General features: G+C 36.7%; 1 long non-coding RNA gene across 1 annotated transcript in view; it reads right to left on the bottom strand.

The window, feature by feature from the left end:
- Positions 1–22,840, bottom strand: part of LOC122478748 — a 41,988-nt gene that overhangs the window by 14,595 nt on the left and 4,553 nt on the right. Inside the window, exons 2-4 of the long non-coding RNA XR_006296162.1 lie at positions 8,439–8,497; positions 6,155–6,251; positions 4,960–5,058 (exon numbers count right to left, since the gene is read on the bottom strand). This is a non-coding gene — a long non-coding RNA (uncharacterized LOC122478748). The remainder of the gene's footprint in view (positions 1–4,959; positions 5,059–6,154; positions 6,252–8,438; positions 8,498–22,840) is intronic.

Raw genomic sequence — 22,840 nt, 5'->3', positions numbered from 1 at the left:
GTGTGGTTGTGTTCCAATAAAACTTTATTTACAAAATTACACAACTGGGTGGATTTGACCTTCAGGCTGTCATTTGCCAACCCCTGCTCTATCTTACTGTTTGACTCTAAAGAAAAAATACACTGAGGAATGTTTGTATAATTATCTTCCTGAAGTGAGATCATTTTCACATGAAGTAAAATTATTCTTTACATTAAGAGATAATTTTTATTAAATATCTGTTAAGTGAGAGGGATCACATGAAGCCACCGACAGTCTAAGAAAGGGCCATTGCTTTGGTAGAAGGGACACAGAAGGGAAGAGTCAAAGAAAAAAGCTAAAGTTGAAAGGGTCTCCAGAGGACTTCTTTTGCCTCATCCAAGTAATACTTAATACCTAAACTCTTCTGAAGTACTTTAGACCTTATAAATCTTCATGGATAAGAACAAAGATAGACCTCAAATCAAAATCAAAGCACTGCTCAGTGCAAAAGCACAACTCTGACATTACTAGGCAATGAAAACAGTCATAATCCTCTTAATCATTGTGTTATTAGTATTGGCAGGTTTGTTTTACCTGATGGTTTATTTTGTTACTTATTTGGGAGATGTTCTTCAAAAATTAGCTATCATAGCTACAAAAATTAGCAAAGGAGTGATGAATGACTTGAAAGAGCTTGTAAGAAGCACACCAGGAGAGAGGAAATGTTCAAATGGAAAGTCAGAACCAACATGTGGTTCTTTTACAACACAACTTGATTTAGATGTGTCATATTGTATACATTTTTACAGTGTCACTTTGGCTTTATGACTAAAAGAACATTTCTACCAAAGGGCTAACCTGTTCAAAAGTTCAGAAGAGAGTTTGTATTATTTTCCTCCATGACACAAGCCCTTCTGCCAGTTTAGGTCCATGTGGTAGTTTAATGGTGGCCGCAAATCCTTTGATACTCCTACTGAGAAATGGACTCTATACCCTCTCATATTCTCTAACAGAACACAGTGGAAGTGACATCATGCCTGTTTCCGGGTCCAGGCCTTAAAAACCCAACCATTTTCATTTTCTGTCTCTTGTAACACTTGCTCTTGGAGTTCTGAGCTGCTGAGTAGAAGACTCACTACCCTGTTGAAAAGTAAAAAGTCCAACTACCTTGGAACACAGAAAAGTCCTGGTACTACATGAGGAAAGAGAGGGGCCCAGCTCTCTAGCCGTCCCATCAAAGCACCAGGCACGCGGGCAAAGTCATCATGGACCACTTAGACAGGTTTAGTTGCCAGTATATTGAGCAGAAGAATCACCTAGTGAAACTGTTCCCAATTTCATGAGTCATAAAATTGTGAGATATAATAAAAGGCTTGTTATTTTAATCCACTAAATTTTGGTTGTGACATAGCAATAGGTGACTTGAACAGCATCTATGAATGACAAATATCAAGAGATATTTATATGCATTCTATAGCAATAACTTATTTTGTGTTTCTTTCATTTTCTGGTTACTTTCAATAAAATACACATCCCTGGCTTTTGTCATTCCATGGCTATGGTCATCTGAGAGTTATATTTCACTTCCTAAACAATGAACCTCACTAAGAAATTTCTAAGACTCTTATTGACTCATGATTACCACTTAAAAAACAACTTTTGAAAATGTTTAAAGCCCTCCACAGAACCAATGTTTATTGGCAGGCAGATCTTAAAAATAAGCAATAGACTAAAGAGCTGAATTTAATATTAATTTCATAGCTAAATCCAACTTAATTATCTTGCTCAATGATTTCCGATCTCAGTTTTAAAACACTTTGCCATCATTAATGCATTCAAGCAATCACAAAGTTCTCCATAATATCTCAAAAAAATACATTTTTCTTTCATTCAAATTAGAATAAAAAATGTAAAATGTGTCAAACATCAGAAATTTGGGGAAGGAGCAAATGGTACTTTCCATTTATAAATAAAATCCTTCAGAACATAAAATAGGTACCATAAGAATATGTCATACACTTGTATATATACTGTATTGGTATTTCCACCTGGTATTCTCAGGTATGCAATTCCACAGTACATACTATTCTCTCATGTGAGAGCAGGGAAATTTGGGGGCGCCTGGGTGGCTTAGTCGGTTAAGTGTCTGACTTCAGCTCAGGTCATGATCTCCTGGTATATGGATTTGAGCCCCATATCAGGCTCTGTGCTGACAACTCAGAACCGGGAGCCTGCTTAGGATTCTGTGTCTCCCTCTCTTTCTCTGCCCCTCCCCCACTGTGCTCTCTCTTCTCTTTCAAAAGTAATAAATAAACAAGAAAAAAAGCAGGGAAATTTGTTGAATGGCTGTAACTACCTGGCTTCTCATCCCAAGACCTTCACTAGTTAACTCATGAAAAAAATATATATATATGTATATATATGTATATATATATATATTAATATGAAGAAAACGTTGGTTTATAATGACAATCTTTTTCTGTAGAAATTACTTTCTAACATAGCCTGGTATGGTGGAGTATTTCTCAAAAAGAGTTAAATAGGATTTGATTCTTCAGGATCATAACATGTGTTAATTGGACTTGAAATTCCCTTGTAAATAAGTTTAGGGAAAGTTTGAAAGGAAATTGTTAAACACATTTCCTTTCCAGAATTTCCTGGGAACCCTGAATACACTAAGTTCTGTGAACCTCTAAGGGATACCACAGTATGCAACATCAAGCATAGTTGACTGTGGCATCCTTTTTTTGGAAAATCATTTTGGAAAATGAGCACGGACTAAAGCGCACTTTGGGAAAGGCTGGCAGAGTGGAAAGTTTCTGGAACTTGGAGCTCAGAGGCATTGGTTACAATCCTCATATTCCACTTACTGGCTGAGCAAACAATTTATCCACTATTAGTGTCAATCTCATCTTATGTAAAATGAGGATAATTATACATGTGCTGACTGGTACTCCACAAAGTTCTTATGAGTAATAAACGAGAAACCTTTAACTATAAGTGACTACTTCAATGCCTGGCATACTGAAGGCCCCAGTGAATAGAATGTTGGAGAAATGATCTCCTTTGAAGAATTGTCTTTATTTTTTTAAAGCCCTGGTGAGAGGCTTATTTGCTTATGAATTCTAGTGTTGATTTCTCATCAACCTCCAAATCTTTACCCTGCCCGAATGAGCCTAGCCAGTTTTCCTGAAGCCTCACATCTTGTGGCAACCACCATAGAATATGCTATACCTTCTGCTGAACTGAAAGTCAGCTTGGTTTTGTTATTTAACCCATTTTACATTTGGACAACTAAGCCTAGGGATCTTAAAGTTAATTTCTCAAGAAAATAAAACTTGGACGTAAAACCTATCTTAAACAGAGAGCTAGTACCAGAAACTCAGGGCATGGCTTACTTAATCTCTTTGACCCTTTGTTTCCTCACTTATAAATAAAAATAACTGTCCTATAAGGAATATCATGAGGATTAAATTTGATGATACATATGGTAAATACATTTATAGTGTAGGATATAGTAATATAGTTAATAAACCATTCTATACTAGTATCAAAAGAAATTTTCATAGAATTAAATAATATTAAAATTAAAGGATCTATCATAGATTACCTAGTCCAATTCCCTCCTTTTCAAGAATTAAAAAAAAAAAAAAAGCTCAGAGGGATGCAGCGTGAAAGAATTTAGCCAAGGACATACAGTTCTTAGTGGTCATGTCAGGCAGGATGTAATAGCTTTCTCCAAATATTAAAAAAAAAAAAGAATAGATTTGTCCTGTGTGACCCCAAGGGATAAAATCAGTGGTAAAACTAGAGGAGACTAGGTAAAGAAGAAATGTCTAGCAATCTCTGTGTTCCACTGTTGAAATAGGCTGTCTCAGGCTGCCACTTTCCCCTCTAATTATATATTGAAACTGACTTCAGGAAGATGAGGCAGGCCAGATGTATAGTTATTCACGCTCTGGGTTGAGTGCATTGGAGATTAATCATATGCATCATGGCTTGGACATGCGGTTGACACGTTGCCTGAGATAGGCCCAAACCTATGACAGAGCCAGCTCTGGATTTGTTTTAACAGAAATACAGGAGCTGTTATCTCATTGGAAGAAAGGACTTGAAACTTTAATTTCTGGACCCTTTACATAAGATTGAGAAAATGCCAAGTATTCATATCAAAGAATAGGGTTTCGAGGAGATTATAGGGAAGCTAAATTCCTTTAACCCAGTTGGTATTGCCACTGGGTATATATAGTAGCAAGGCTCAACTCTGCTGGATGGTTAACCACAATTTCAGAAGCTGCAATTTTCTGTTATCTGTACTGACAGCCTTTTTATTTATGTGGATAATTGAAAATTGACTATAATTACGCAATCTGACGACTTCAAGACAACTCATTGAGTGTTACTCTTTAGAAACAATGTGAATTGAGATGTTCCACCCACTAGACAGCCCAAGTCATGTTTGCTCATGGTTAAAGAATGTGCCATCAATCACAATACGCCAAACTAACAACAACAACAAAGAAAGTTCTCTCTTAGAAACAATCTAGGCAAGACAGGACTGACAGTAGCAACAAAAGAGAAGTGAGAGGTGATTTGAGGAAGTAAAATAAAGTTCAGTAAAGGCTGGGATATTTCTGTGGAACCTTTTGAGAGGGGAACTCCAAGACATGCCTTCCATTTGTTCAGATCAGGACCTGAGTTTGCATATTTTGTGATTTCAGAGTATGTTCTGACTAAAACAGCAAATACACTTAGTATAAATGGTTAATGAAGCTAGCAGTAAAGTGGGCACATCCTGTTACAATGCACATAAGAATAACAAAGCTAATATTAACCTAGCACTTACCATGGGCAGGCACTGTGCTAAAACGTTATACATGAGTTAGCTTGTTTAATCCTCCTAACAAGCCTGTGATGTAGGTGCTATTCTTAACTCTGTTTTCAGAAAACTAAAATTTAGAGAGAGAAACTGTTTTCCACAGCTGTTAAGTGTCTCACCCCAGGTCTGAACCAAGGTTTTCTGACCCCAGCCTTATATTCTTCATTATTGTGCAATAGTGTGCTGTATGCTGTCCTGTCCATTAACCCTGGCAACATCTGAAATGGAATCTAATCTTGTTATTTTAGTACTCCTGCCCTTGCCCCCGGAGAAGCCCATTATTTACCACCTCGAGTGGCCAGCTGAATGCAGGCCAACCTTTGGGACCTGGTGTGGCTCTTCCACATCAATCCTTGGAAGAAACCTACTAGAAATAAGTTATTTCTCCAGCACGGTCATGAGAGGCCAGAGACCCACTAAAGATGATAGGCTTTAACCAGGAGAAGTGGCATAAATTGAAACACAATCAGGAAAACCTTCTAACCATTATTTCATTTGCAGTGATACTTGAGTGTGTCTCACGGGTGCTGCTAAGGAAACCGTTCAAAGGCCCAGCCTATCTGTTGCAGGTCTAACTTTCTTAAGCCTAAGGACAGTTGGGTACAGAGCCACCAGATACATGTATGAAGCAGGTGGGCATTCAAGACACTGAAGAGGGCACCTGTACCCAAATCTTTTATCACCAGAATTGCCAGGTGGTGTGGAATCCTCACCACTACTATTACTTACTGGGATAAAGCCTCCTATATTAGAATGTAAATTATGCTCTTGAAAAGATGAATACATTTATCCTTTCGCATTCACTGTAGACCAATGAGCTGTAATGTTAGAAAAGAGAACTGGGCTTCAAGGGAATGAGACCATGGTAGGGAAATTTTGATGGAAAAAGAGAATTAGGTCACCGTGGTGTTTTCCAGACACAAGCCTGCAGATTAAAGATGATCCAAGATGAAGTTTTCATTCATTTATGATGAAATATGAGCAACGAGGACCATGTAGTAAATTTTTAAATTAAAATTATAAATTCTGATATCGTGTCCTTTTTTTTAAATGGTACTGTGTCATTTCTTGCACGAAATGATTGCGATAAAATATGGAGATTGGTTTTTTTTTTTTTCCTTTCATTTCTTTCTTGACTTGGCCAAATAAAAACCAAGCAATTTTTTACTAACCTTTAATGTGGACATGTGCATGTGCTGAGTGCTTCACATTCAATATTTTATTTAATCTTCACAATGACTACATGAGGAATGTACTGTGGTAACCCCTATTTTACAGATGAAGACTTCCAGCCCTAGAGGATAAATAACTTACCCAAGGTTACATGGCTGATGAGTGCCAGAACTGATTTGTCCTTCTTCTTCCTCCCATTTAGGGCAGGGATATTGGGGCCTTTGTGGAGTGATGGGTACTAAAAACAGAGAAATGAAATACAGAAGATAAATTGCACCTACTTAACTTTACTCAAGACTCCCTAGAACTTTGCTTGCAAAAGTATTTCCCCTTGTAGTCAACATTTATAAACTAACATCATAAAATTCTAGAAGGCTATGGGAAAAACAAGTATTAAATTTTATCTCCTTTATTTTAACGTCTATTTATTTTTCAGAGAGAGAGAGAGAGAGAGAGAGAGCATGAGTGAGCAGGGGAGGGACAGAGAGAAGGGAACAAAGGATCTGAAGCGGCTCTGTGCTGCCAGTAGTGAGCCTGCACAGTGAGCCTGGTGCGGGGCTTGAACTGACAAACCCATGAGATCATGCCCTGAGCCAAAGTCAGATGCTTAACTGACTAAGCCACCTAGGCAACCCTCTCCTTCTTTTTAACAAATGAGAAAACTTAGGGGTAGTGTATGACTTAAAATTCTAAATACTTGCAAATCACTAGCACTCAGAAATGTATACTTAAAGCAAAAGACATAACTGTAGCCATTGTTGCTAATGTAGGAAAAGAAAATAGACAAAGGAGAATAAAGTCTGATCAAACAAGTAAAGTATAAACTCCAGTGTAGCCAGTTCAATCATCCATGACAAATGAAGAACAGTAAATAGGAAAAAAAGCCTCCAGAATCGAGTTAATTTGAACTCAGTGTTTTGTGCATAGTAAACACTCAACAAATAGTCATTACTAAAAGAATGAATGAATTCCTAATTTTATATTGCTCATGACACATGCATCTTTTCTTTTGCTGGAAATAAACATTGAAGACCGATGAGGATGCTCAACCATGAGATAACCTACAAGGCTATACTTGGATTGACTAAGTGTGCTTGCCATTAAACATAGATGTGAAATAACAATAGGCAAAGATGGTAATTTGGACATGTAGAGATTAAGTTTTAAGAATTAGTAACATTTATGTGGCATTTTTCCAAACTATCAACATACGAAAATATTTTACATTACTGAACTTCCTTGCCACCACAAAGTCCAGTTAAGTCCAGAATTATGCTTTCTTTTGGGAGGACGGAAGAGTTCTCATCAACCACAACAACCTCAGCAGATAGCTCTCTCTCTCTCTCTCTCTCTCTCTCTCTCTCTCTCATGCTCGCTCTGGAACATATGCCCAAGATTAGAATAAAGTCTAAAGCATATGTTCACCATTTCCAAATCCAAGATATTCTAAGTGGCATCTTCTGTTGGTTAGAAGGAAAATGAGTGAACAGTCAATTAAACTACCTTTTTAGTGTTGAGGGGAACAGAAACAGAATAGGGATCTGTGGCTTCAGCCCTGAGCTTCAGGAAATCCCACTGTAACTTTCTATCTCTAAGCCAAAGAGCTAAGAAAGATCATCTAATGCTTTTGAAAGGCAAGCATTGAGGTAGGGACCTCAGAGAACCCCTCATCTACTTTGTAGACTAAGATGCAACCTATTATATAGAGAAATCAGGTACCACATTGAGTAGCTTCCCATCATGGCTTAGGTTTGCATAAGAAACACGACCAAACTAAATTTTATTCCTGAAAATGGATTGAGAGACTGGTAAGTTTCAAGAGTCTTCTTCATTAATTAGGGATCAAAGATCATGCTCAACCTCCTTCACTCATGGAGGGAAGCTGAAAGTCCTGATGGCAATGCTTGAATCTATTGTTGACTCTCAGAACCCATTTCACCCACAAAGTTGAGCCCCCAAGGCTGAAAGGAGATAGAAGTGAGGTTCGAACTTTCCCTTTATTTTCATTCTACACAAACCTGCCCATTAAAAATGACTAGATCTCTGTCAAGTAGCTAAATTACCTGAAGAATTTCTAGTGACCATCAAGCTCTAATTTCTGCTTCTGGACTCTCATTCTAAAATGGGCATTTCCTGCAGTGTCTGCTGGCTCAGTCAGCAGTGCATGCAACTCTTGACCTCAGGGTTGTGAGTTCAAGCTCCATGTTGGGTATAGAGATTACTTGAAAGAAAAATCTAAAAAAATAAATAACTAAGATGGAGGTTTCTGGAGCTCTATGAAGAAGTAGTATGCCATGGAGGGCAAAATCCTGAACAAGTGGCTCCCACAGTTGTCTGTTCGGGGTCAGCAACTATTTCAGGAGACCCTGGAAGTGAAAGCATTAGGCAGGTTTTGAACTTGGGTTACAGGATCTTGGAGAATTACCTTTCAGCTGGGATGCTGGACTTACTGCTTCATTTGTTCAGCAACAATGAATTAAGCACCTATTAGGTGAAACCAGGAAGATGGGATTATGGGCAGTTTAAGAAGCTGCAAAGTGAAACTAGGATTTGGGATTTTGATTGATGACCAGCATAGCTCCACAGGCTCCTGTGAGTGCGAAGCCAAGGGATTCCTCACCTACACCCCTGACCCACATTTTCCTTATCCCTTCAAATGGAAATTACCAATTTAGCATCATCATTAATTTTATCAGAAGTTTTTCCTCCTGAAAATTTCTAAGCTAAGATCTAATTGCATAGTCTCATGATAGATCTACCACATAGGCAATATCAAAGCTAACACTGTTGGGCTGTGTACTAACCAATAAAAGCTAGATCTATTGCAAATCAAGAAAGGAAGAAAAAAAAGACCTTATCTTAATTTTCTCTTTGGCCTCCAGTGGGTAGCATAGTGCTTGTCCCATTGTGGACACTTCATAAACATTTACAGCATTGAAAGAAATTCCTAATAGTGAGGGTTTTTTACCTTGGACTTTGTTTGGCTGGATGCAATTATTTGCTTGATATTTTCTCATTTGAAATGTCTTTGAACCAGTGAATAGTAATACTGAGCAGCAATAGAATAACAATTGATTTATTTAACTTTTAAGCCAGGAAAATTTGCTCCCTCAGGCAGCAAAATTCAGTCATCCAGTCTACTGAGTATTTGCTTCCTTTAATGCCAAAATTTCAGCTTCTGTTGAAATATGCATCAAGAGTGTTCACCTGAAACTATTCTAAAACTATTGACTCCATAATTTTTGCCTTTTGTCTCAAAATTTTTGTCCCATTTGTAAGAACGGTGCTATGATTACCTATTTCCTAAGAACAGGTAGGAGGTTTGTGAGCTACCAATTGGATATAACTCTACATATGCAGTTACTATTACTTTCATGCCAATGACTCAATATGCAAATGTGCTGAAATCAGTTGTATATTGAAAGCAACAAAGTACTGAATTTTTAAAACGATGAATTCTAAACGTATTCAGATTTAAGACAATCACAATAACATACACTCTCACTCATTTGAGTTAATTTTCCTGAGAAAGAACAAAGTGGAATTATAGCCAGATATACACATGGCACACAAGAAGTCTCACTGACCACTGGTCCACTTATGGGAGTGTGTGATACATGTGAATATTATTAGTCACATGAATCACAGTGGAGAAAAATTTGCAAATTCCTGTTCTATATGCATAGTCTTTTACTGTGAATTATAATCACTTTTGGAAAATTTGCATTTAAGCATGCTACAGTGTAAGTGCCCACTATTAGAAATAAGGCAAGAGTTTCCTGATGGCACTATTTAATAATGCACCTAGCACCTACATTCCTCAGTTCCTTGTTCTGCCTTCTTCTCCATAGCACTGATCCCCATCTAACAGACATGTTATATATATCTTAATTATCTGTTTATATCTTCTTTCTAGAATGTGAACACTCCATGAGGGTGTGGATATTTCTCTTGTTTTCTACTGTTTTCCCAACCTCTAGAATAGTGCCTGGTACATAATAGAGACTCAGTACATATTTGTTGAATGAATAAACAGGATGGGAATATTTGTTCTACCGAGCAACTCTTCTGAAGAAACTGTATTAATTTTTTTTTCTGTTTTAGGCTGTCAGTTACTTTTATTAAAAGAAAATTTGGGGGCACCTGGGTAGCTCAGTCAGTTAAGCGTCTAACTCTTGTTTTCGGCTCAGGTCATGATCTCACAGTTCATGAATTCAAGCCCCACATCCAGCTCTGTGCTGACAGAGCTTGCTTGGGATTTTCTGTCTCCCTCTCCCTCTGCTGCTCCTATGTGCACATGCATGTTCTCTCTCTCTCTCTCTCTCTCGCTCGCTCCCAAAAAGAAATAAATATTAAAAAAAAAAGAAAATTGGGATGATGAATGAAATAAAATCACTCAACAATCTAAAACACAATAGTTAGTCTAAAAGTAAAAACAGTAGTGATGGAAGAGAAATAATCTAATAGTCATTCTTTTCTCTGCTTGACAAATTGGAGAAGAATACACTTTTCAAAGGGTTGAATATGATATATATTCCAAGAGCTGCTAAAGAAAGGAACACGTCTCAAATCAACATTGTCTACAGGAAAACTAATAATTAATTATCAGATTAGACAGCAATAATACTAAAAAATAGAGTAGTAATTCTCCTAAATCAAAGAAGACATCCTTCTGAACTAAAGTATTAAGAAGGATAAAACTAAGATAAATCCATTTTAAGTGTCAGCTAGAAGCAAAAAGATTATAAAGTTTCATTTTATTTTACTAAATCTTTTTTTTACATTTTTTAAATGTTTATTATTTTTGAGACAGAGACAGAGCATGAGTCGGGGAAGGGCAGAGAGAGAGGGACGCACAGAATCTGAAGCAGGCTCCAGGCTCTGAGCTGTCTGCACAGAGCCCAAAGTGGGGCTTGAACTCACAGACTGAGAGATCATGACTTGAAGTGAAGTCAGTTGCTTAACCGACTGAGGCACCCAGGCTCCCCTCTTTACTAAATAAAATATTAAAATTGAATAATATTAATGCTGAACATGAATTGGCTCATGCAATGTATTTGTTTATTTTTAATTAGACCTTTTAAGATAATTGTCAATTCACCTGCAGTTGTAGGAAATAATACAAAGAGATCTCATGTATCCTTTACCCAGTTTCCCCTAGTGGTAACATCTTATAAAATTATAGTACAATATCACTGCCAGGATATTGACACTGATGCAGTCAATATATATGCATTTCCATTACAAGGAACCCTCATGTTATTCGTTGTTCTTTTGTAGTCAGACCTACTTCCCTTTATCCCCACCCCTCCAACTCCTGGAAACCTCTTAATATGTTCTACACTTCTATAATTTTGTCATTTCTGGAATGTTATATACAAAATGATTTGTCCTAAAGTTATAATATATAATCTTCTGGGACTGGCTTTTTTTTCAGTCAGCATAATTCTCTGGACATTCATACAGGTTGCTGAATATAAAAATAGCACCTTCTTTTTTATTAAATAGTTTTCCATGATACCACCACGATTTGTTTAACCATTCACGTATTAAAGGCCATCAGGTTGTTTTCAGTTTGGGACTATTATGAATAAATAGTCATGTATAGGTTTTTATATGAACATAAGTCTTCAGTTCTCTGGGATAAATGCTTAGGAGTTCAGTTGCTAGGCTGTACAGTAATTGCATGCTTAGTTTTTAAAGAAACTGCTAAACTTTTTTTCCAGAGTGGCTATATCATTTTACACTCCCACCAGCAATGTATGAGTAGTTCCCTTTCTTTGTATTCTTGCCAGCATTTGGTGGTATTACCATTTTTTTTAGCCATTCAGGTAGGTATGTATTGATACCTCATTGTAGTTTAATTGTGCATTTTCCTTATGGCTGATGATGTTGTATACCTTTTCATGTGCATTTTTATATCCTTTTGGTGAAATGTCTGTGTAAATCTTTTGTCCATTTTACTATTGAATTTGGAAAGTTCTAGTTATAGCTCTTCATTGCATGTGTGGCTTATAAATATTTTCTTTCAGTCTGGAACTTATCTTTTCATAATCTTAACACAATTTTTCACAAGCAAAAATTAACTCAACAATTTTTCTTCAATTGATCATGCTTTTGTTGTCAAATGTAAGAACTCTTTGCTTATTCCTAACACTTCACCTTTTTTTTTCTAAAAATTTTATAGTTTTAAGTTTAACATTTGAACCCAAGATCCATTTTGAGTTAATTTTTGTGTATGGTATGAGATTTATCTTCCTGTATGTCCCTTTATCTCCTTTATTTAAAGTATAAATATCTTAGATATTTCCTTTGGATAACCATTCAGTATAATTTTTGGCTTCAAACATCATTCTTCATTTAGAAAACTCAAGAGGAGAAGGGAAACCAATTATATTCACTTATATTTTTGCTTACCATGTTCTTCTGATGTTCTAAGTTTCCTTCTTTTATCATTCCTTTTTGAGAACTTCCTTTAGCTATTCTCTCAGAATGGTGACAAATTCTCTTAGTTTTCATTTCTCTAAGCATTTTTTGATTTCTCCTTAATTCCTGAAGGATATTTTTGCTGGGTATAGGATTCTGGATTGATGAGTCTTTTCTTTCAGCACTTAAAAGATCTTAATACCACTTCCTTCCTTTCTCTACAGTTTCTGAAGAGAAATTTGCTATGATTTGAATTATTTTTCCCCTTTAGGTAAAGTATCACTTTTCTCTGGCTGCCTTCAAATTCTTTTTGTTTCTAGTTTTCAGAAGTGTAATTTTAATGTGCTGTGGTGTGGATTTATTTGGGTTTATTTTGTTTGGGTTTGCTCAGCTTCTTTAATCTGTAAGTTTTGCCTTTTCCAAAATTGGGAAGTTTTCAGTAATTATTTCTTCAGGTTCTTTTCTAATCCCGCTTTCTCCCTCCTTTTCTTCTGATGACACAAAGTGTTTGATCTTTTGTTTTGATTCCACTGGTCGCTGAGACTATTCACTTTTTTTTTTTAGTTTTTTTCTGTTTTTCAGGTTCTATTTTCCAATTCATGGATTCTTTCTTCTGTCCCTTTCATTCTGCTCTTGAGCTTATTCACTGAATTTTTAATTTTTATTATTAAATTTTTTTTTACAATTTTCTAAAATTACCAATTGGTTCTTCTTTAGATCTTCTTTTTCTTTTTAAGAGGAAAAGAGAGAGTGTGCCCAAGTCAGGGAGAGGAGCAGAGAGGGAGAGAGAGAATCTTAAGTAGGCTCCATGCTGAGCATGGATGTGGGGCCCAATCCTGTGACCCTGGGATCATCACCTGAGCTAAAATCAAGAGTCAGATGCTGAACTGACTGAGGCACCCAGATACCCCGATCTTCTTTATAACCTTCTATTTAATTTTCAATATCTTCTAATTTTTCATTTGTTTCATGTGTGTTTATAATTGCTCATTAAGTTTTTTATCATGCTGCTTTAAAATCTTTATTGGATTAATTCTCACATCTCTGTCATCTTAGTGTTGGCTTCTATTAGTTGTCTTTTTTTCATATGAGTTTGGGATTCACTCATTTAATTGAGGTTCATTTATTACTGAACCTCTGAAAAAGCAATACTGGTTTGAGCTCTTCTTCATTGTTGGTAATTTGTAAAATGAAAGTGAATTTCAAAATGAAATCTAGGGTCACCTGGGTGGCTCAGTTGGTTAAGTGTCTGATTTGATTTTGGTTCAGGTCATGATCTCATGGTTTGTGGGTTCAAGCCCTGCATTGGGCTCCTGGCTGCTGATAGTGTGGAGTCTTCTTGGTATTCTCTGTCTCCCTTTCTCTCTGCCCTTAACCTTCTTGTGCTCATGCTCTCTCTCTCTCTCTCTCTCTCTCTCTCAAAATAAATAAATAAACTTAAAAAAAGTGAAATATAAATATTTTTGTATCATAAGATTATGAATCTTATTTAAACCCTCTGTATTAATTAGCTATCTCTGAAACCACTCAGGCAGGAGAAGGGTGAACACCACATCCTTACAGCTTGGGGAAGTAGAAGTCAATATTCTCTATTCAACCTCTGTTGTCATCTTATGGAGACAGGCTCTTCATTACTGCTGGCAGGAGAGGAATTTCATCACCCCATATGATCTCCACTGGCATCACAGGTGGCAGCCTTATTACTGATGAGTGCTTATAAGAGTCCTGACACTCCACTGGAGTCCCTCGGACACAACCTCAGTGGGGAGAGGAAAGAGTGTCTTATTATGGTTGGGTGGAAATGGAAGTCCAAACCCCCTGTGTCATCTCCATTGACACTACAGAGGGACTCATTACAGGCCAGTGAGGATGAAAGTCCTGGTTTGCTAGTTGGTCTTCTCTGACACCACCTTGGGGATTGGCACCTCCTTATAGCTTGGTGAGGATGGAAGTCTTGGTCCTCACTCAGCCTTCACTAGTCTGGGTGGGGGAGGGACTACAGTATTTTCTGGGGTGTTTGGTACCACAGAAAGGTAGAGAAGTTTGGAAGCAAGAAATTAATGTTTGAAATGAATTTTTTCTTGCTAGGACTTTTGGTTTGAGAGAGTAAGCTTTTGCTGAGGCTTTTTTGTCTGTGTCCATTGGCATCCTGGGTTGCTTGCTTTTTCAGCTACAGATGTTGAATAGATGAGGCAAAAAGAAAACCCAGGGAACTCAGAACCATGTTGTCCTTCAGGTCCCAAAGTCCCTACCTGGTCTGCCTTCTCTCCACTTTTCAGTCTTTTCAAGTTTGTTTTATATTGTAAGTCCTGGGAGAAATAGAGAAAGAGTAACAGAAAAAAAATCTCTACTTTATGTTTTTGGAAATGGAAACCCATACAATATATTTTGTTCCATCAATACGTCAAATAAATAAGTAGATAGTCATTATTGAATCTTCTGAAACAATGATATCTAGATCTCTGGTGTCCAATATAGCAGTCACTAGGCATATGGGAATATTTAAATTTAAATTAGTTAAAATTATACAAAATAAAAATCCAGTTAAGTTGCAGTAGCAAGATTTTGAATGCTTAAAAATAGCCACATGTTCCCAGTGGTTACCATATAGGACTGCACGGATTCAGAGCATTTGGAACATCTCAGAAAGTCTGGACAAGGGTGAGCTAGACACTGAGCAAAATGGTTCATGATACTACTAAATGTTGATGTGAAAAAATAAGCAGGAAGAAAAAATATGAGCCGATGGGTAGATAAGTGACCCTGTGAATTACAAGAATAGAAAGGATGTGGATTTGTTCACAAGGTGAATTTGCAAAATGGACACCAACCTGCTACCATAGCATGGATTGAATTTTTAGTGATTCTAGCTGCATAGGTCCATTCCTAAGACAATACTTTTTTCCATGAGTTAATGCAATTTGGAGCAGTAAAAGCTAGTTGATGCGACAGCTGAGATTAGCATGTATTTACCATGACATTGCGTGTTATGTTGCATTCAGATATCGTCTGACTTTGGCAAATGTTGGATACATTCATTCAACATCATTTGATACAGGGGATACATGTATTTTATAGAATTCAGTTGCTTTAAAACAATGAACTGAAATGACATAGAGGCAACTTTAGCAAAAGAGTATAATTTCAGGGCAGCAAAGCCCAAGTAAAGGTAAAATATAGGCAAATAAAACTAAAATGGCTAAAAATGACAACGAGTTCAGAACTAGAGCTTCATGTTATTTAATTTATTTGACAATTATTTGTAAAATGCATATTATTACAGTTCAACCATCAGTTTCTCAGATGAGAAATTCTGCGACAGAGAAATTGGTTTTATTACTTATTGGAAAAGGAAGGAAAAATACTTAAGCCACTTTATCACTTCCTATTTATATCATACAGCCAACACATGTCTTTCATACCAGCCATATTGGCCCCCTAATCATTTGAAAATATACCTTGAACTTTCTGCCTCCATGTGAACTTATATATTTTTTCCTCATTAATTCATTCCACATATATTTATTTGGCACCTTCAATGTGCCAGCACATTCTAGCACCAAAGTACATCAATAGACAAAACAAAGATCCTTGCCTGAATACTCACATTTTAGGTAAATAAATAATAAGTATAATAAATAAATTACAAGGTGAGTACTGTAGAAAAAATACAAAGCAGAACATGTTAAAGGGGAATGAGATGAGAGATATGGGGTAGACTAAGTCACTCTTACAGGACCCATCATCACCGTCACCATCATTTCAAATACTACCTCCTTTAAAAGGCCCTCCTTGATACCTTAGGTTTTTTTTTTTTTAAAGATTTTATTTTTAAGTAATTTCTACAATGTGGGGTTTGAATTTATAATCCTGAGATCAAAAGTCTCATGCTCAGTCTAACTGATCCAGCCAGGTGCCCTTCCTTCTTACCTTAGTTAAAACAGATCTCTCCCACCATGTTCCTTTAGCAGTTCCTATCTTTATTACAGCACTTAGCATTCTGCCTTGTGTGTTACATATGAATACATCTGTCTTTTCATTAGACTCTGAATCCTTAATAAAGAGAATGTGGCTTATTAATCACTCTATTCCTTGCAGAGTCACACATAGTGGTTGGCTTAATAAGTGTTTGTTGAACAATGATGCCTAAATTGAACACAAATTGACAGAGGCCCAGATTGTTTATAAAAGGTAGTCTTAATATTAGGATTCAAAAATATAAATTACACATGTAAATGTTGGATGCCAATTCTCTGTTCACACGTACTTTCTTCCCTTCTGCTAACATCCATTGCGCTAGAGAGATGGTAATGTTTTGTTGGAGAAAGGATTATTTTATGCTCTTGCTGAATTCCTAGTAGAAACACCACATATTAACATGCTCAACAAATCAAGCAAACTAGTGTCATCATCAAGAACTTAAATTTGTCTTCAAAGCATTATGCATTGACCCTATATAGAGCCTACTAAATTAAATATTCGACGTTAGAATTTTGGCAAAATAACCAACACTATTGTCTTCATATAACATCATGCTTTCATCTGAGAAAATATGACTTATGTGAAATTGTCAATCTTTATTTTTCTTCTTGTTAATAAAAAACACAGAAATAATCTAGCTATATTCTTCTCAATTTCTTTCACAAAACACACGGCTTTACATGACAAGAACCAGTAGAACTTGTATAAGAAATTGTATTTCTTAAACATAACATACTGTCTTGAAAGTGCTACTATAAACAACACTCACTATGTAATAAAGTATAGTTATGAAGCTGATTTTGATTACACATTCTATAAGTATCCTACTCAGTAGGTATGAATAAAAGACTTTCCCTAGATAATCATATAACAAAAGTACAAGTACCTCTTATGTTTTACCTCTTTTTAAAAATCAGGTTTAGAATTTAAAGATTTGGTTAGTGCCTAATTAGAAAATTTTTATAAATTCTTAGTAATTCAGATAGATTGAATTAGTTGAATTAGTGATTAGTGTAGCTTTTTCGAGTTGAGATGTGACAACATGAAATATTAATGAATGTTCTACTGGAATTGCTAATGATATATTCTTCTGATGGAGAATTAAAAAAATGTTTTTAATGTTTATTTATTTTTTTTTTTTTGAGAGAGAGACAGAGGCAGAGTGTGAGTGGGGGAGGGACAGAGAGAGAGGGAGACATAGAATCTGAGGCAGGCTCTAAGCTCTGAGCTGTCAGCACAGAGCATGGTGCAGGGCTCAAACTCATGAAGTGCGAGATCATGACCTGAGCTGAAGTCGGACACTTAACTGACTGAGCCACCCAGGCACCCCTTCTGATGAAGAATTTAAAAGAAACCTCTTTTAAATAAGGGAATGTGTTTTTCTTCTTAATATTTTTATTAAACTGAAAGATGCTTCTCTCTCTTTTTTTTAAAAAAAAATTTTTTTTTCAACGTTTATTTATTTTTGGGACAGAGAGAGACAGAGCATGAACGGGGGAGGGGCAGAGAGAGAGGGAGACACAGAATCGGAAACAGGCTCCAGGCTCTGAGCCATCAGCCCAGAGCCCGACGCGGGGCTCAAACTCACGGACCGCGAGATCGTGACCTGGCTGAAGTCGGACGCCTAACCGACTGCGCCACCCAGGCGCCCCTTAAAAAATTTTTTTTAAAGTAAGCTCTACCCCCAGGACAGCTGGCTGGCTCAGTAGGTAGGGCATATAACTCTGGATCTTGGGGTCATGAGTTCAAGCCCCACATTGAGTGTGGAGATTACTTAAGTAAATAGAACTTAAAAATACAAAGTAATCTCTACACCTAATGTGGGGCTCAAACTCATGATCCCAAGATCCAGAGTCACATGCTGTACCAACTGAGCCAGCCAGGTATCCCGATGTTCCTCTTAAAGGTACTTATTTTTATTCAAAATGCTCACATAGTATACATCTCAACTAAATTTTATCCCTGATGTGCAAGGAACTACTGTAGAGGATAATCATTAAAGAAACCAAAATTATTCATTATGATTATTATAGGAAAGTTAATGGGTCATAGGTGAGAAAGTTAACAGTGATGGAAGAGACAACATGCTGGTCTGAAGCAGAACAACTGTAAAGAATGCATAGGATGATCATGAACATGTCTGCACTGACTAGATTCAATGTTTGGCTTAGAAATTGAATCTTATGTCTTATTTCTATTTTCCTATGTGACTGGTACAACATTGTGTGCTCGTGTATGTGTATATAAGCCTGCAATAAGTGACTAGTTAATTTAATTGCTCACAGAGGACTAGACAAGCTGCTAAAGTTACTCTTTGTCTTTGAGGCTGTGTGTAAATGTTATCAAAACAAGTGATAAATTCAACAAAAATAGAAATTGTTATATGAAATGATTTGAGACAATTTAGCTGTTTGACTTGATTTTCAAGGTTTTGATCATCTAGTTACAAGAAAGTTTAAAGTTTAAGTGGGCCAAATCTATAGTTGGTTAATCCTCTTCAGTACAAAATGTTGGCATTAATATCTCTCATAATTATTTTGATTAAAATATATTGTTAGACACGTTTTCAAAGACCAAAGAAGTTTATGTATATGTGTAAAATTTGAGTCTGGTGTCTGTCCACACAGAATGAACATTTTAGTGTGTAGTTGACTATACACAATGTATAATTTTAGAGCTTATAAAAAATGTGCTTGTCTATAAAAAGGATACAAATGGGGACTTAACATGTTAATAATATACAAATTTATTTTAGCTATATAATCTTTTTCACTTCGGAATTAAAGTTTTACTCAAGGGTACGAATTCCTCCTGCATTTTGTAGATGCTGTAGTTGCTACCAGTTTATCAGTAAATATTAGCTGGGTGTTGTCATGGTAAATGGGAAAAGTATTTTTAATCTGTCCACGTAAGTAGGCCCACTGCTGTCAGCAGATAAGAGAGAGAACAGGAACAAGGTATAGTGCTGAAGTCTGAAAAACTAAAAGGTCAAAAAAAAAAAAAAGAATACTTGTACTTTAAGAGTGATTTCCTTGAATATAATTTTTAGAGCAACATACAAACAACATAATTGAAGAAGGTCAACGCAAATCAATTTGCAAATTTTATAATTTAAGAAGTGGGTACACAAATATAATTTTCATTTTAGCTTGAAATATGCATGAAAGTGTTGTTTGATCTTCACCAAGACGAAATCAAATGATGAAATCACTTTCATATAATATCCAGTCACACTTCATAGAGATTTTTCTGAGGGAAGATATGTAATAGTCACTTCTCTCTTACCTTTAAACGGTAGTACAGTCAAATTTATCTTTGTTCACCTAGTCTCTGGTCAATTGTAACTGGGAGAGATGCAAAAGTCTAAAGCAGATGAGGAAGAGGGAAAGACTGGGGTCAGGGAAACAGCAAGAACAGAAGGAAAAGGGTGAGATAAATCAACCAGTGGGAAAGAAATCAGTCTCTTAGAACAGATTTGTGTGTTTTGAGTGGTGGGGGACGAGGCTTCCATTATAGCCTCAAGATTGGCTTTCAGATTTACTCCCAGTTTTCAAGACAATGTTACTCTTGCTTGTCCTGTCCTGATTTCACACTTTTGTTTAAGTTTTCCACTCTAGAATCGAATATCTTTTTTTATAGTTCCATACACTGAGCAGTTTCCCATTTCCTGCTCTGTTTTGTTTTTTAGCTACCTGAATTTCTTCCTTAAGACTGTTCATGAAGGTCCAAGAAACCATCTAGGTTTAAGTTGACCAATGCACTTGAGTTCCACAATGTTTATTAAGCACTTAGTAGGGGACAGGCACATTTAGATGTAGAAGCCATGGTTCCTACTCTCCTGAAGCTTTTCAGTGCCCCAACTCTGCCTATATTATCCTCTACTACAATGCAGTTTAAAGTCTTCCAAAACAGAAAAAGATAAAATAACTAATATAAATGCTAAGAAGCCTGAAGCTCACCCCAAATAAGAATCACGAGATTTGATCTGGGAAGCACCTGTGATGAAAAGATAACATGGTAGTTTGGATCCTAGCTCTGTCACATGTAATACAACTTTGAACAAGATGATATAAGGCAGGAGAACTGACATTTCTATGTATCCAGCATAATGATTGGTATTGTGTATTATTTAATATTCATAGTTCACATCACCCCCAAGCTCTCACTTTATTTTTTTAAAATTTACATCCAAGTTAGTTAGCATATAGTGCAACAATGATTTCAGTAGATTCCTTAATGCCCCTTACCCATTTAGCCCATCCCACCTCCCACAACCCCTCCAGTAACCCTTTGTTCTTTGTATTTAAGGGTCTCTATCGCTTCTCGGCCTTTTGGCTAAGATCAAGTGTATTTAAGGGTCTCATGTTTTGTCCCCCTTCCTGTTTTTATATTATTTCTGCTTCCCTTCCCTTATGTTCATCTGTTTTTATCTTAAAGTCCTCATATGAGTGAAGTCATATGATATTTGTCTTTCTCTAACTTCGCTTAGCATAATACCCTCTATCTCCTTCCACGTAGTTGCAAATGGCAAGATTTCATTCTTTTTGATTGCCGAGTAATACTCCATTGTATATGTGTACCACATCTTGTTTATCCATTCATCCATTGATGGACATTTGGGCTCTTTCCATACTTTGGTTATTGTTGATAGGGCTATAAATATTGGCGTGCATGTGCCGCTTCAAAACAACATACCTGTACCCCTTGGATAAATACCTAGTAGTACAATTGCTGGGTCATAGGGTAGTTCTATTTTTAATGTTTTGAGGAACTTCCATACTGCTTTCCAGAGTGGCTTCACCAATTTGCATTCCTACCAGTAGTGCAAAAGAGATCCTCTTTGTCCGCATTCTCACCAACATCTGTTGTTGCCTGAGTTGTTAATGTTAGTAATTCTGACAGGTATGAGGTGGTATCTCATTGTGGTTTTGATTTGTATTTCCCTGATGATGAGTGAGTTGAGCATTTTTTCATGTGTCGGTTGGCCATCTGGATGTCTTCTTTGGAGAAGTGTCTATTCATGTCTTTTGCCCATTTCTTCACTGGATTATTTAGTTTTTGGGTGTTGAGTTTGACAAGTTCTTTATAGATTTTGGATACTAACATTTTATCTGATATGTTGTTTGCAAATATATTCTCCCATCCCGTCGGTTGCCTTTTAGTTTTGCTGATTGTTTCCTTCACTGTGCAGAAGCTTTTTATTTTGATGAGGTCCCAATAGTTCATTTTTGCTTGTTTTTCTTGCGTCTGGAGATGTGTTGAGTAAGAAGTTGCTGCAGCCAAGGCCAAAGAGGATTTCTCCTCAAGGATTTTGATGGCTTCCTGTCTTACATTTAGGTCTCCCATCCATTTTGAGTTTATTTTTGTGTATTGTATAAGAAAGTGGTACCAGTTCATTTTTCTGCATGTTGCTGTCCAGTTTTCCCAGCACCACTTGTTGAAGAGACTGTCTTTATTCCATTGGATATTCTTTCCAGCTTTGTCAAAGATCAGTTGGTCATACGTTTGTGGGTCCATTTCTGGGTTCTTTATTCTGTTCCATTGATCTGCCAGCTCTCACTTTAAAAAACAAAACAAACAACAAAAAACAAAGTAAAAAACAGTATTTTTCCTATTTTAATTTTTTTTAACGTTTATTTATTTTTGAGACAGAGAGAGACAGAGAATGAATGGGGGAAAGTCAGAGAGAGAGAGAGAGGGAGACACAGAATCTGAAATAGGCTCCAGGCTCTGAGCTGTCAGCACAGAGCCTGACGCGGGGTTTGAACTCACGAACCGTGAGATCATGACTTGAGCCGAAGTCGGACGCTTAACCTGAGCCACCCAGGCGCCCCAGTATTTTTCCTATTTTAAAAGTGACCAAAACTTAAATGTAGATAAAGCTAAGAAGCTTGGGTTTTCAGACACATCTGAGATTTGAGCCCGGTCTCAAGCCCCCAACTCTACCACTTACCAGATTCTAGGCTAAGTTATTCATTCATTTATTCAATACTCGCTATATGTCAAGCACATTGCTTGGCACTAAATTTTAAGAAAACAATGTGACATGGTCCCTCCCCGTAAGCCTCTTAATGTCAGTAGAGGGAGACAAGCACTTAAGGAAGCCCTTGTAATAGGTTGATGGGTGTAGTTGTGGAAATCTACAAAGAGTAGTATGGGATACAAATGAGTCCATTCTACCTGGAACTGGCAAATGGCAGAGATCAGGAAAGCTTTTACAGGGGAGGTGGTTCTAGAGTTTCACAGAGTCACCCATTAAGTCAGGTGGTTGTGAGAAAGAACAAGACATTCTAACTGGAGTGAGCACTGGGGCCTGAAATAGATCAGCAAGAAATGAAGGTGGTTCAGGGTGGCCGGAGTGAGAAAACCACAAGTTGGGAGTAATAATATTCACTTCCCGTGTTAGAGGATACATAGAGA

This window comes from Prionailurus bengalensis, chromosome B1 (genome assembly GCF_016509475.1).
Source record: "Prionailurus bengalensis isolate Pbe53 chromosome B1, Fcat_Pben_1.1_paternal_pri, whole genome shotgun sequence".
Classification (NCBI taxonomy): domain Eukaryota; kingdom Metazoa; phylum Chordata; class Mammalia; order Carnivora; family Felidae; genus Prionailurus; species Prionailurus bengalensis.
This window is presented reverse-complemented; position numbering and strand designations above follow the sequence as displayed.